At 44.7% G+C, this 15,585-nt stretch overlaps 1 pseudogene; it reads left to right on the plus strand.

The window, feature by feature from the left end:
- The first annotated feature begins 424 nt into the window (after positions 1-424).
- Positions 425-15,157, plus strand: LOC119885451 (annotated as a pseudogene).
- The last annotated feature ends 428 nt before the right edge of the window (positions 15,158-15,585 follow it).

Raw genomic sequence — 15,585 nt, forward strand, 5'->3', positions numbered from 1 at the left:
TAATCAGCGCACCTACGAGGCTTACCAGTCAAACACCAACACAGTGTGACTGACAGCCGAATAGTCTGTTCATATTAGCTTATAATCCAAACAATACGGCTACATCTGTGATATGCGACGGGGTCACAGGGTTTTGATGTCATTTTTGGGCCTACATGGATCCGTCCGTGCAGGCTTTGGTCGGCTTCCCTGTTTCAACTGTGGATTACCCCGTTGTTCAGTTCTCAGAGAGAAGAGACGCAGCGACAGACAGACGGTAAGATTTACCTTCATTACAAAGCTGTGACTTCAACTGAGGGAGGACAGTTACAGGAGGGAGTACTGAAGTACTCAAGTACTGAAGCAAACTGCTGCTGCCTGAAACACTCACAGTGAAAGTAACCGAGGCAGCTTTCTACAGCAGGGAGGGAAACGCAGCTGACTTCCTGTTGTAACCTGCTGTCTCCTGGGTTTTCAGCTTCAGAGACAAAATGGCTTCCAGATCAGAGGAGGATCTCTGCTGTCCGGTCTGTCAGGAGGTCTTCACAGATCCTGTTCTTCTGTCATGTAGCCACAGCTTCTGTAAAGTCTGTCTGAAGAGCCGGTGGAGAGAAAAACAAGCCCTGAGTGTCCAGTTTGTAACAGAAGATCTTCAAGGTCAGAACCACCTCGTAACCTGGTGTTAAAGAACCTGTGTGAGGCCTTCTTACAGGAGAGAGATCAGAGAGCTTCAGAGGCTCTCTGCAGTCTGCACTCTGAGAAACTCAAACTCTTCTGTCTGGTAGTATCTGTGAGAGATGGGGCAAAACTGATGTTGGCCAGGATAGGGGAGGTGATAAGAGCTTGTTTATGTTTAAAATGAATCCTAAACTGTGACCATATCTTCAAACAGCCAGAAATGATTGGGTTGTTTGTCCAACAATGTTTACTAAGGGGTAGCGGGGAACATATTAGAGCGAAGCTGACTCAACAGAGACCCAGAATAACAGTTTGTGGATGTTGGCTGCCCAGTAGTAATACAGAAAATTGGGTAGAGACAGGCCGCCCTCTTGCGCACGTCTTTCTAAGTATTCCTTTTGAATTCAGGGGACTTTTTTATTCCAGATAAACGTAGATATGAGCTTATTTAAGTCCTTAAAAAAGGATTTAGGGATAAAGACTGGTATTGCTGGGAAGAAAGATAGAAATCTGGGCATAATAGCCATTTTTACTGAGTTGATCCTTCCGGCAAGTGACAATGGGAGGGTTGACCATCTCTCCATGTCCTGTTTGGCCTTGTTGAACACCATTTTGAAATTGCTGTTGAACAGATCCCTGTACTTATAAGTGACACAAACACCCCATAAGCTATCCTTACTAACGAAGAATGGAAAGTCATGGAATGACATCTGGCGTGCTTTGTCGTTTATCGGGAATAAAATACTTTTAGTTAAGTTTAATTTATATCCTGAGACTCGCCCGAACTTAGCGATGAGCTCGATTGCAATTGGTATAGTAGTATATGGGTCTGACAGAAAAAGGACAAGGTCGTCTGCATAAAGTGATAATTTATGCAAATGTCCCGCCCTTCGTACTCCTTCCAGATTCGTGGTCTTCCTTAACATTATTGCCAAAGGTTTGATGGCGATGTCAAATATCTGGGGCCTCAAGACAAGGGTCTTGTCTTGTCTTGTCTCTCCAGGAGAGAGAGAAATAATCTGATGTTATCTTGTTTGTTCTTACCAAGGCCTGAGGGGCCGTATAAAGAATTTTAATCCACGAGCAGAAAGTTGGACCAAAGCCAAACCTCTCTAGTGCGGTGGACAGTTAGCTTTTTGTGCATCCAAGGATAGTATTATCTCTGGCTCAACATTGTTGGGTTGGTATATAATGTTGAAAACTCAATAAAACACAATAAAACCTGTCTGATCTGGGTGTATCAATTTAGGCATAATTTTCTCTGGCCTAAAAGCCAATACTTTTGTAGCCGGGTGGTAAATCTAGTCATAGGTGATTTTCCCCCTTTATATTAATATAGTTCTAAAAGTTGTGTAAATGTGAATACATGTGTTCTTTGTTGTTTTGTTTGAGAGTAACATTGTTCAATGTAAAGTAAGTGTGAAGTAGATTGTAAGTGGATTTCCACAGTCGTACACGTGATGGCAGACTTTGGTCACAAGGCGGCAGCATTGAGTAGTATTGTTGTTGTTCCGCCAAGTGCATCATGGTCTTTCTTCCTGTTAATGTGCGATGGACGTACAAGGGATTGGTGCGGAGACTTCGTTGTGTAGAATAGTAGGTAAATGCATGCATGTCTTGTAAAATATTCATGTACAAGTGTATAAAATGTACTCACCTGTCAATATTTTAACTAGACAGTTTGATTTAGGCACTACTGGAATTGTATGCTGGGATTTTGGGCGCCAATCGTCGACCATTGTGTACTAAATTTCATGGTAATGCTAACATGCATTTAGTCAGACCCTGATATTGTATTTTGGTACTCGGAAACTGTTGCAGGTTTTACATAAAGTGTAACTCTGTTTGAAGGTAATTGACGTTGAAAGTACGTTGAGTTGTGCGATCTCCGGGAAGTTCCACGTGGGTTTGGTGAAACTTGGTGAAGTGTAAGTGTCATTTACAGTTGTACATTTTATACACTGATGCTGATATAAGTGGGTTTATGGTTGTTAACATGATTTATTTTATGTTTTCTGTCGATGGTCATAGCCCACTGCCGTATTTTGTATTGTGTTTTTTTTTATTTTATTTCTCTGCATTTTATTTTTATTTTGCCTCTTCATTCATTCCAACATTTGGGTGTTAGAGACTGTTACAAAATCCAGCATTTGAGCTGTTACGGGAACGACCCAGTAGCATACCACTCTGTAAATTGAACTGTACATGTGGTCAGGAATAAACCTGGAGCTACAGGAACCCCTGAAGTAATTGTGTCCTGTGTGGCATCTAATTCCACGGGCTACACAATTTTGGTACCAGGAGTGGGGTGTAGCTAGAACAAACTTTTTGCATTTGGCAACAGAGTGGCTTGATTTTTAGTTTTTATTTGAGAAATACGGCAGTGGTGAAGATTTCAGGTGTGATCCGTGGGTGTTGGAGCTGAGAGGCCAGCCTGCTGTGAAGGTGGTGACCAGCGGAATATGAGCTGAGGCATTCCATGGTGAACACGACTCATCCATACCTGCACAGAGGAGTTCAGCACGAACTTCACCAGCGAAAAGCAAGAGTCAGCCGGGCTCCAAGTTATAGACTGTTTTCACGTATCCTTAACACACATTTTGGACTAAATATTCACATTGGACTGACAACATTTCATTATGTCCAGTGAACCTGACGATGATGCAATAGTGGGCGATAATGATGGCGAGTTAAACCCTGTCTCAGGTGGGGCAAGGGGTACAAGTAGAGACGCTATGGAAGAGATACAGATTCAGATGCAAGAGCTAACCAGATTGCGAGATGAGCTTACCAGGTTAAATGATGAAGCAAGGGCTCAGAGGGCAAGTGGTAACAGTGCACCCACCCGTTCATACATCTATGTCCCAAGAGAACGCCAGATCCAAGCATTTAGTGGGGGGGGTGGCACAGATGGTAGATCTGTGGAAGAGTTTATTGAAGAGGTTGAAAGAGTGTTACGGTCCAGAGAGCAGACATCAGAAGAGCAGTGTGACTACATACTATCTCTGTTACGTGGTCCTGCATTAGAAGAGGTGAGACTGTGCATGAGTGGTCAGTCAGTGAGGCCCAGTGATTTATACTCTTACCTGAGAAATGCATTTGGGGAAAAACGCAGCACTACACAGCTTTTGCAGACCTTTTACAACCGTAAACAAGCAGAAGGGGAAGACCTCCGTGACTACTCACATGCACTGTCCCAGATCTTGAGCTCAGTAGTAAAACAGTCCACAAATGTAATACCTAACGAGAAAACTGTTCTAAGGGATCAATTCATTGAAGGTTTAAGGGATGCAGTACTCCGACGTGAACTCCGAAGAGTGGTTAGGGACAAACCAGAATCCAGCCTTCTAGACGTGAGGAACGAAGCCCTCATGTGGGAAATGGAGGACAGCAGGTCCCACCGTCCCAGAGTTGTAAGGAGCAACCAAGTTGAGTCAGAGGTTTTAGCAAACCAGTGTTCAGCTATCCAAACAAACGATGACCGGTGTACTGTGTTAGATGATGTTCAGAGAGCAGTAGCCCTTCAGGAAAAACAGCTAGCAGAGTTAGGCAAAACACTCGCTCAGCTAGTTAGCACTGTAAGCGAACTGAGTAGACGTGGCACTCAACCGACATTCCCAGAGCCTAACCCCCGGACCAGATCACAGCCAAAGTTCACACCAGATGGCCAGCCTATCTGTTTCAAGTGTAGGGGTGTTGGTCACATTGCTAGGAAGTGCACGCAGGCTAAGAGGGGCCCAGAATTTGGCCCTGTTTCTTCAGTAGCACAGGAAAACTTGCACCCTCGGTTGTCATGAGCCAAACAACTCGAGGGGAAACAATTGGCTCATCAAAAGAGACACCAGACAGAAGTAAAATCTTAGAGCGTGCAGTTGGAGAATGCAAGACTGTTGAGGTAAAACTCCAGGGGGTTACAGTATCTTGCCTACTTGACACTGGTAGCCAGGTCAGCACAATTTCTGAGAGTTTTTTCAGGGAACACTTGTCAGTAAAAGATGAAGACATCCATCCTGCATTTGAGTGGTTAAAGATCACTGCAGCCAATGGGTTAGACATACCTTATATGGGCTATGTGGAGCTTGACGTAGAGGCCATGGGTCTGACTATCCCTGAGCGAGGTTTCCTTATAGTCAAGGATTCTGCACATTCGTCCTCTGTGCCAGGCCTCATAGGGATGAATATTGTTAAAAAATGCAGAGAGCTCATACACACTGAGTTTGACACCACACTGCAGGGTAGACTTGACTCACGTTGGAGGGAAGCTTTTCATCATCTTCATACAGCAAATGTGACAGACAGGCTCTCTTTTGCTAGAGTAGCTGGTAAGGATGTAGTCCATGTACCCGCTGCATCTGCTGCTACAGTCATGGCTAGGGGACTTAGGACTGTGGGTGAAAATGGCCCGTTACTGCTGCTGGAGCCTGTAAATGCCCCCTTGCCTGGAGGTTTGGTTGTTGTGCCTACCTTGGTTTCAACAGAGAGTCACATTTTCCCAGTCCAAGTCATGAACATGTCCGATGAAGATATCTGGTTAAGGCCAAGGACTAGGTTAGGAGTTTTGACGCATGTGGACAGTGTGAAGAGTGATGAGCTTTGTGAGGTACAGTTCCAGAGGATCTCAGCAGATACTGAACAAGTGAGTGTAGACAGACACCCTGACATGCCTACCGACGTACAGTCCATCTTAGACAAGCTTGATGTTTGTGGTAGCCCAGAACAACAAGCACAGCTGGCCTTGTTGCTGGAGAAGTACTCTTTTGTGTTTGCTACAGAAGATGAAGATCTAGGTTACACTGATAAAGTACAACATGAGATCCATCTTACCGATGATGTACCTGTGACACAGCCATACAGAAGGATCCCCCCCACACAGTACAGTGAAGTCAGGGAGCATATTGGCAAGCTTTTGAAAAGAGGAGTCATCAAAGAAAGCTCAAGTGCTTACGCTTCGCCGATAGTGCTGGTGAGGAAGGCGGATGGTAGTCTGAGGCTATGTGTCGATTATCGGAAACTTAACTCAAAGACGAGACGAGATGCTTTTCCCCTTCCAAGGATTGATGAGAGTTTTGATGCATTGAGGGGGGCCAAGTTCTTCTCAACCATAGATCTGGCGAGTGGGTATCACCAGGTGGCAATGCATGAAAGAGATAGGGACAAGACAGCGTTCACTACACCGTTTGGCTTATATGAGTATGTGAGAATGCCCTTTGGTGTTTGCAATGGACCAGCTACGTTCCAGAGGCTTATGCAAGTTACAATGAGTGATCTAATTTTTCAGATACTCCTTGTTTACCTAGATGACATCTTGGTGTTTTCAGAGACATTTGAGCAGCATCTGGAGAGACTGGAGACTGTGCTCAAGAGACTGGCAGAGACAGGCCTTAAGGTGAAGTTACAGAAGTGTGCTTTTCTACAGCAATCAGTGAAGTTTTTGGGCCATCAGGTGTCAGCAGAAGGTGTGGGGACTGACCCCTCCAAGGTCTCTGCTGTTAAGAACTGGAAAGTCCCAACCACTGTTAAAGAGCTACAGTCATTCTTGGGTTTCTGTAGCTACTACAGGCGGTTCATTCAAGGCTTCTCACAGGTGGCCGGGCCACTGCACGACCTGGTCAACAAATGCTCAGGTGTGAAGAAAACAGGAAAAGTAGGTCACCAGTTTTGTGATATGTGGACACCCGAGTGTGACTCTTCTTTTGAACAGTTAAAGGGAAAACTTACCTCAGCCCCAGTTTTGGGATTTGCCGATTTCACACAGCCCTTTATAGTTGAGACAGATGCCAGTCTGCATGGATTAGGCGCTGTACTGTATCAGCAACAGTGTGACACCAAACGAGTCATTGCATATGCTAGCCGCAGACTACGCCATGCTGAGAAGAATGACCGAAATTACAGTAGTATGAAGTTGGAGTTGCTTGCCTTGAAATGGGCTGTTGCTGAAAAATTCAGGGGTTACTTACTGGGTTCAAAGTTTGTTGTCCTGACTGACAATAATCCCCTGTGCCACCTCAAGACAGCTAAGTTAGGTGCTGTAGAGCAGAGGTGGGTAGCACAGTTGTCTGTTTTTGAGTTTGAGGTTAAGTACCGTCCTGGTTGTAGCAATGCCGCAGCAGATGCACTCTCTAGGCAGGAGTTTGCAGGGGAGCCTGAAACTGACACTGACTCAGACTTTGACAATTGCATCTCTGTCTGTAACCTGATTGAACGAGGGACTGTTCTGGATGCCGGTCTTGTCACTAAAGGTCTTGAGTGTTGCAAAGTGAGACAGATCCGTGCTGTGGAGTCTGGTTCCGGCGAGATAACGGCTGGACAAGGTAACACCCCCACGCTTCCCGGTTATACCAGGGAGGAGCTATTAGGTTTTCAGACCAGTGATCCCACCCTAAAAGAGTTTAAGACATTTTGGGATCGGGGGAGGAGGCCAAGCCCCAGAGAGAGAGCAGCCCTCTCTAGCCAAGTGAAAAGACTGCTAAAACAGTGGAGCGGCATACAGCAAAGGGAAGGGTTGTTGTACAGGGTTATCAAAGACCCCCGTCATGATGAAGTATGGCAGTTGCTGGTACCTGGTTGTTTAAAGGACCAAGTCTTAGAGAGTGTCCACAATAACATGGGACATCAGGGAATAGAGCGTACTATAAGCCTGCTAAGAGGGAGGTGTTTTTGGGTAGGGTTATGTGAGGATGTTGAAAACTGGGTTAAAAACTGTGAGCGCTGCATCTTGACCAAGATGCCTCAACCAAAAATCCAAGCTCCAGTTCAAGCATTCCTGGCTTCTCGGCCACTGGAAGTGGTAGCTGTTGATTTTACAGTGTTGGAGCCAGCCTCAGACGGGCGTGAAAATGTCCTCGTTGTTACTGATGTGTTTACAAAGTTCACGCAAGCATATCCTACCAAAGACCAAAAAGCCGACACTACAGCTAAAGTTTTGCTCAGGGAGTGGTTCATGAAATATGGGGTCCCTGAGAGGCTGCACTCTGACCAAGGCCGAAATTTCGAGAGTGAAGTTATAGCAGAGCTGTGCAAACTCTATGGGGTTAAAAAGACACGGACAACTCCTTACAGGCCACAAGGAAACGCTCAGTGTGAAAGATACAATCGAACACTACATGATTTGTTGAGGACACTTCCACCAGAGAAAAAAAGGCGTTGGACAGAGCATCTTCCTGAACTAGTGTATGCCTATAATGTCACTCCCCATTCCTCCACAGGGTACTCGCCCTATTATCTGCTTTTTGGGGTACAGCCGCATCTCCCCATAGATGCGCTACTAGGGCGTGAGTGTGTCTCAGACAGAAAGCAGGACTGGTTGTCTGTTCATCAGGAAAGACTCAGGCAGGCACATTTGAGGGCCCGAGAGTACTCAGAGCAGAAAGCCGCTGAAAGAATTGCACTGCAAAATGAGAAGGTGTATTGTCCAACTGTAGACATCGGTCAGTTGGTTTTCCTACGCCATAGACCTTTAGGTAGACATAAGATTCAAGACGCATGGAGTCCCACAGTCTACAAGGTTACTGACATTTATGGTACCACGCACACTGTTGAACCTTTGGAAGGAGGTCCCAGTAAGAGAGTCCATAGGTCGGAGTTGCGACCTTGTGCAAAACCTGTTCCCAAACCCAGAACTAAAACTAGGCTACAGAGCAGTATGCAGCCTCAGCCTGTAGTTATGGACATGCCAGAGTCATCAGGACCTGATTTTGTTGTCGTTGAGGAAGTCCTTCCTCCCCAGTCTGTGCAAACCGCTAATCTGCCCCAGGTGGCAGAAGGCGTTGGTTTATCTGTGACATCCACAGATCAGATTGATAGCGAAGAACCTGATGAACATTGTGCAGATATGAGAAATTGTGACACAGAGGCTGAATGTGTAAATAGTGATGTGCATCCAGATGTTAGTGACACCGACTTGCCCATGACAAGAAACAGAAACAGGCATGCACTAACATACACAGCTGATGGGACAGGAAATAAAGCCTCTGCACCTAAACCTGCCATAAGAAAAAGCAAACGGGCAACGGCTGGGTCTCATTCAAACCCATTTCACTTGCCAAAGTCAGCCTGTAATGCTGTCTCCGTCAGCACAGACATGGTTTCCCAGGTTTTGACAAGCCTGGGTGCTGCTCTCTTTGAGAAGGCGTTGCAGGGAGCATTTGAGTCTGCTCATGGTTTGTAGTCACCGAGGACGTTGACTATATTGCAGGGGAGTATGTAGCCGGGTGGTAAATCTAGTCATAGGTGATTTTCCCCCTTTATATTAATATAGTTCTAAAAGTTGTGTAAATGTGAATACATGTGTTCTTTGTTGTTTTGTTTGAGAGTAACATTGTTCAATGTAAAGTAAGTGTGAAGTAGATTGTAAGTGGATTTCCACAGTCGTACACGTGATGGCAGACTTTGGTCACAAGGCGGCAGCATTGAGTAGTATTGTTGTTGTTCCGCCAAGTGCATCATGGTCTTTCTTCCTGTTAATGTGCGATGGACGTACAAGGGATTGGTGCGGAGACTTCGTTGTGTAGAATAGTAGGTAAATGCATGCATGTCTTGTAAAATATTCATGTACAAGTGTATAAAATGTAATCACCTGTCAATATTTTAACTAGACAGTTTGATTTAGGCACTACTGGAATTGTATGCTGGGATTTTGGGCGCCAATCGTCGACCATTGTGTACTAAATTTCATGGTAATGCTAACATGCATTTAGTCAGACCCTGATATTGTATTTTGGTACTCGGAAACTGTTGCAGGTTTTACATAAAGTGTAACTCTGTTTGAAGGTAATTGACGTTGAAAGTACGTTGAGTTGTGCGATCTCCGGGAAGTTCCACGTGGGTTTGGTGAAACTTGGTGAAGTGTAAGTGTCATTTACAGTTGTACATTTTATACACTGATGCTGATATAAGTGGGTTTATGGTTGTTAACATGATTTATTTTATGTTTTCTGTCGATGGTCATAGCCCACTGCCGTATTTTGTATTGTGTTTTTTTTAATTTTATTTCTCTGCATTTTATTTTTATTTTGCCTCTTCATTCATTCCAACATTTGGGTGTTAGAGACTGTTACAAAATCCAGCATTTGAGCTGTTACGGGAACGACCCAGTAGCATACCACTCTGTAAATTGAACTGTACATGTGGTCAGGAATAAACCTGGAGCTACAGGAACCCCTGAAGTAATTGTGTCCTGTGTGGCATCTAATTCCACGGGCTACACTTTGTTTAGAATTTTATCGTTGCAGCATAGTAGGCTAACCGGCCGGTAGGACTCACACAGTCGCGGATCTTTATTTTTTTTTAACAAAAGATATGAGATGGACGGGGGGGATAGTTTTTTTACCCAGGACCTCTTCAAAGACCTTCACTAGGTATGCTAGTAATTTAGGACCAAATGTCTTAAAAAATTCTATTGGGAACCCATCAGCCTGGTGCCTTTCCGGGTTTCATTTTTTTTATTGCGTTATTCATCTCTGTTATATCGGTTATATGCCTTTCCAACTCTGATTTGTCTAATTCGTCTAAGAAGGGCATTTCCAGGTTACTGAAGAAATCCTCCACCAACTCCCCGTCTCCTGCTTCAGAGGTATACAAATTTTCGTAAAAAGACTTAAATTGAACATTGACGTCCCTTTGATCCGTAACTATATTGCTTTCCCCGTCCATTTATTGCAGATATAAAGCCAGCCGCTGCTGTTTGAGTTGATGGCTCAGGAGCTTACCGGCGCGTTCCCCGTATTCATAAAGGTTATGACGCACTTTTAAGAAAAGATCTATAGAATTGTAATTTGTCAGGGAATCGAATTCTGTCTGAAGCGAGATTCTCTCTCTGTCTAAGTTCTCAGAGGGTGATGTGGAGTGCAGTTGGTCCACCACTTTAATCCTGTCGATCAGCACCACAGCCCTCCTTGACTTATTTTTGTTTTCACCAGCCATATAAGAGATTACTTGTCCCCTTATTTACGCTTTCATGGTTTCCCACAGCGTCCAATGGCTTATCCCCGGGGATTCATTAGTTACTAAGAATAAGTCTATTTGAGTGTTTATGAAATCAACAAATTTTCTATCAGCAAGTAGTCTTGAGTTAAGGCGCCATGTACGTCTAGGAAGTATGTTTTCTGGAAATCGACGCTTCAGAAGTACTGGGAAATGGTCTGAAATGACTATACTGTTGTACTCTACTTGGGAGATCAGTGGAAGTAATTTTTGGTCTATTAAGAAATAGTCGATTCTAGAATAGGATTGATTAGCTGAGGAGAAGAAAGAGAACTGCCTGGATGTTGGAAATTTGAATCTCCAGGGGTCGATGACTTCATAGGTTTGAAGAAAGGTATTGATGCATCGTGCCGATCTGTTAAGTGAAGTGACCTTCGTACTGGAACGGTCCTGCTTCGCATCCAGGACGCTATTAAAGTCTTCCTCCAATATTAAATCATGTGAATCCAGTCCTGGCAGAAGAGAAAAAAGATTACTGAAGAAATCCACGTTATCCCAATTGGGTGCATAAATATGAAAAACCCGGACTCCCTTGTTATTGTTCTCGGTGACTTTAACAGGGGAAATCTCAGACATGAACTCCCCAAATACAGACAGTTTATAAAGTCCAACCACAAAGGGGAACACTTTGGATCACTGCTACACCACAGTTAGCAGTGCCTATCACGCTGTCACACGCGATCCACTGGGTCACTCTGATCACGTGATGGTCCATCTGATTCCTGCTTACAGGCAGAAATTAAAGATTTGTCAACCTGTAGTGAGGACATCAAAGAAGTGGACTAGTGAAGCTGTAGAGGATCTTCAGGTGTTTTTGGACTGCACTGACTGGGATGTTTCAGGACTGCTACCAACAGTCTGGATGAGTTTACTGATGCTGTGACGTCCTACATCAGTTTCTGTGTGCTGTATACCAACACGCACCAGGGTGAGTTATAACAATGACAAACCCTGGTTCACAGCTAAACTCAGACAGCTGAGGTTGGAAAAGGAAGAGGAATATAGGAGTGGAGACAGGGTGCAGGGCGTTAAAGTACAGGTTTAGACATGCGAGAAGCTAAACGACTGTACTCAGAGAGACTACAACACCAGTTCTCTGGAAACGACGCCACTTCTGTCTGGAGGAGGTTCAGACAGAACACAAACCCAAAGCCCCCCGTCTCCATCAACGACTGTCACCTGGCAAATGAGCTGAACCAGTTCTGCTGCTGCTTCGAGACACCATCCCCTGTGACTCCTCTGCCCAGCTTCGGCCCCCCCCCATCTCAGAGAGGAATGTCAACAGACTATTCAGGAGGCAGAAACCCCGCAAGCAGCTGAGCCGGACTCTGTCTCCCCATCCACGCTGAAGCACTGTGCTGATCAGCTGTCTCCGGTGTTCACAGACATTTTCAGCACCTCACTTGAGACATGCCATGCTTTCAACGCCATCATCCCGGTCCTGCTGCAGGACAAGCACCCTCAGCTGAACGTGCCTGACTCCACCTGCAGGTGGATCACAGACTTCCTCACGGACAGGAAGCAGCGCGTGAAGCTCGGAAAACATGTCTCTGAATCCAGGACCATAAATATCTGCCACATTGTTTTTTCTCTGCAAATAGTTGAATTATTTTTCTCTCTTCTCCTATTATTCGTTTATAACTTGCATCTGTTTATTCCATATTTATATATTTCTACATCTATTTAAGTCATCTATATGTTTGTCTACGTGTAGCACCTTCTAACCAAAGCAAATTCCTCTTATGTGTAAAACAATAATTGGCAATAAAGCTCCTTCTGATTCTGATTATGTTGTACAATTAAAACAGGCTTACCAAACTTTTACATGGAAATGTCAGATGTAGCGACTTCCTATGTGCATTCAATTTCAATTACTTACGTCCTCATTTAGTTAATTATCAGAAGCCACAAAGTTCAATGGCTAGTAACAGTTAGACTATTTCATTATTGGTCACGGGGAAATCTGCCAAAACTGCCAACTCAATAACATTTTGTTCTCACGTCAATAACATCTACCGTCGCATAATTACGTAGTCTACAGTAATTGCAATCGGGGTTGTCGATTAGAAAAAGGACATTTGAGAAAGAATCCAAGCGCAGCCCAGGTTCTATTCGAGGTTTCTAGTTGTGTTTCCTTGGTTTCCACTGTGGCCATGTGCTCGCTCATGGTGGGAATTGTTTGGTCTCTGCAAATAATATTACAACAGTACAGTCTAGACCTGCTCTACATAAAAAGTGCAATGACATAACTTATGTAATGAATTGCACTATATAACTTGAGTTGAACCGTAATGGCTCACTGCCGGTCTGTGAGAGATCAGCCTGATGGCCTCTGACCAGAAGCCCCTGTCCCTCAGAGTCCTGCAGAGGGACGTCCACCAGATCAGACTGCGCTGCTTTAAGTTGTTCCTGACAGTTCCAGCTGGTCCACAGTGCAGTACTTAACTAAGGTATCGTACTTTTAGTTTTAAGAAGTGAATTAAGTTTTATTAGTGGTAGAACAGGTGATAGTAGAGATGACAAAGTTGTCGTGTTTTCATTTTTCTTTGACGTGTGATCTCAGCGTGATGGTTCATATTCATCATATTTATCGTCTGTTCTCTTTAAGATTAGTGGCCTGACAAAGCTCCTCCCCTAACCTGAGTCAAACCAGGAAACAGTTTGTTCCTGTTTACTTCTTAGTGAGAAGTGTCGAATGACAGAAAGACGGTAAGATTTACCTTCATTACAAAGCTGTGACTTCAACTGAGGGAGGACAGTTACAGGACAGACTACTGAAGTACTCAAGTACTGAAGCAACCTGTTGCTGCCTGAAACACTCAGAGACTCACAGTGAAAGTAACTGAGGCAGCTTTCTACAGCAGGGAGAGAAACACAGCTGACTTCCTGTTGTAACCTGCTGTCTGCTGGGTTTTCAGCTTCAGAGACAAAATGGCTTCCAGATCAGAGGAGGATCTCTGCTGTCCGGTCTGTCAGGAGGTCTTCAGAGATCCTGTTGTTCTGTCATGTAGCCACAGCTTCTGTAAAGTCTGTCTGAAGAGCTGGTGGAGAGAAAAACAAGCACCTGAGTGTCCAGTTTGTAAGAGAAGATCTTCAAGGTCAGAACCACCTCGTAACCTGGTGTTAAAGAACCTGTGTGAGGCCTTCTTACAGGAGAGAGATCAGAGAGCTTCAGAGGCTCTCTGCAGTCTGCACTCTGAGAAACTCAAACTCTTCTGTCTGGACCATCAGCAGCCAGTGTGTCTCTGCAGAGATTCAGAAAAACACAGCAACCACAGATTCAGACCCGTCGATGAAGCTGCACGACAACACAAGAAGGAACTTCAGGAAACTCTGGAGCCCTTAAAGGAGAAGTTAAAGGTTTGTGAACAAGTTAAAGTGAAGTTTGATCAAACAGCAGAACACATGAAGGTCCAGGCCCGACACACAGAGAGGCAGATTAAGGAGCAGTTTAAGAAGCTTCAGCAGTTTCTAGAGGAGGAAGAGGAGGCCAGGATGGCTGCACTGAGGGAGGAAGAGGAGCAGAAGAGTCAGATGATGAAGGAGAAGATGGAGGCTCTGAGCAGAGAGATAGCAGCTCTTTCAGACACAGTCAGAGCCACAGAGGAGGAGCTGAGAGCTGAAGACGTCTCATTCCTGCTCAACTACAAGGCTGCAGTGGAAAGAGTCCAGCAGCGCCCCCTGCTGGATGATCCACAGCTGCCCTCAGGAGCTCTGATAGACCAGGCCAAACACCTGGGCAACCTGACCTTCAACATCTGGAACAAGATGAAGGACATGGTCTCCTACACTCCTCTCATTCTGGACCCAAACACTGCTCATCCAGACTCATCCTGTCTGAAGATCTGACCAGTGTGAGACGAGGAGAGAGACAGCAGCTTCCTGACAATCCAGAGAGGTTGATGGTTGCTCTGTCCTGGGCTCTGAGGGCTTTAACTCAGGGACTCACAGCTGGGATGTCGAGGTTGGAGACAGTACAGGCTGGTTACTGGGTGTGTTAGCAGAGTCTGTCAGAGGAAGGGACTCATACGTCTGATTATGGGAATAGGTTTCTATGAGGTAATACTTGCATGGTCACCATCAGCTCCACTCACTGATCTCAGCGTTCAGAAGAAGCCCCAGAGGATCAGAGTGAATCTGGACTGGAACAGAGGAAAGCTGTCGTTCTCTGATCCTGATACTAACACACACATACACACCTTCACACACTTTCACTGAGAGGATGTTTCCATACATTAACACTGAGATGAAGTGAAGCTGTCAGCAGTGAAGGTCTGTGTGACAGTGGAACAGAGCAGTTAGAGATAAAGAGGATGATTATATTCATGATGTTGTTGATTTCTTAAAGGGAAAAGTCTCTGAATTTAACCTGTTAAGCTGCACCTGTCCTCCTGCTGTCTCATTATTCCAAACATATCTTTATTTTCTTTCACTTCTTGTTTTTTATTCTTGTATTTTTTTTTTTTTCTTGTTATTTAGTTTGACAATCATCGTTCACTGAGTTTCTTTATGTCTGTTTCTTTTTATCCACACTGTGTCGTTTTAAATAGTTGTTCGTGTTTTATTATTTAGACTTGTGTGTGTGGAGCCATGAAGACCAGCAGCCACTTTGTGGAAGCTGATGAGGATTGAAATAAAGAAGTTTGTTTGAGCGGCCAATCATTGTTCAGATCCAACACACTTTATTTTGAATTTAGTCCAGGAAACGGCAGATTAAAAGAATATAAACAGAAAAGTGAAGAAAAATAAAGATGCAAACAGCAACGAAGAGCCTTGCAAGTGTGCAGCAGCTGCAGCATCCATTAAAGCGATCACATCAGTCCAATCAGCTGCTGCGTCCAATCAGTAACTCATATCCCGTAAGTGAGCGTGTAGGCCAGTAAGATGCTGCAGTCACTCGCTCCTCGGATTGTCCCATTTCCCCGGTTGGGAAGTCGCTCTCAAGGC

The sequence above is a fragment of the Micropterus salmoides genome, unplaced genomic scaffold, assembly GCF_014851395.1.
Source record: "Micropterus salmoides isolate LMB-PRFRI ecotype aquatic unplaced genomic scaffold, ASM1485139v1 Ms_hic_scaffold_4, whole genome shotgun sequence".
NCBI classification, from domain to species: domain Eukaryota; kingdom Metazoa; phylum Chordata; class Actinopteri; order Centrarchiformes; family Centrarchidae; genus Micropterus; species Micropterus salmoides.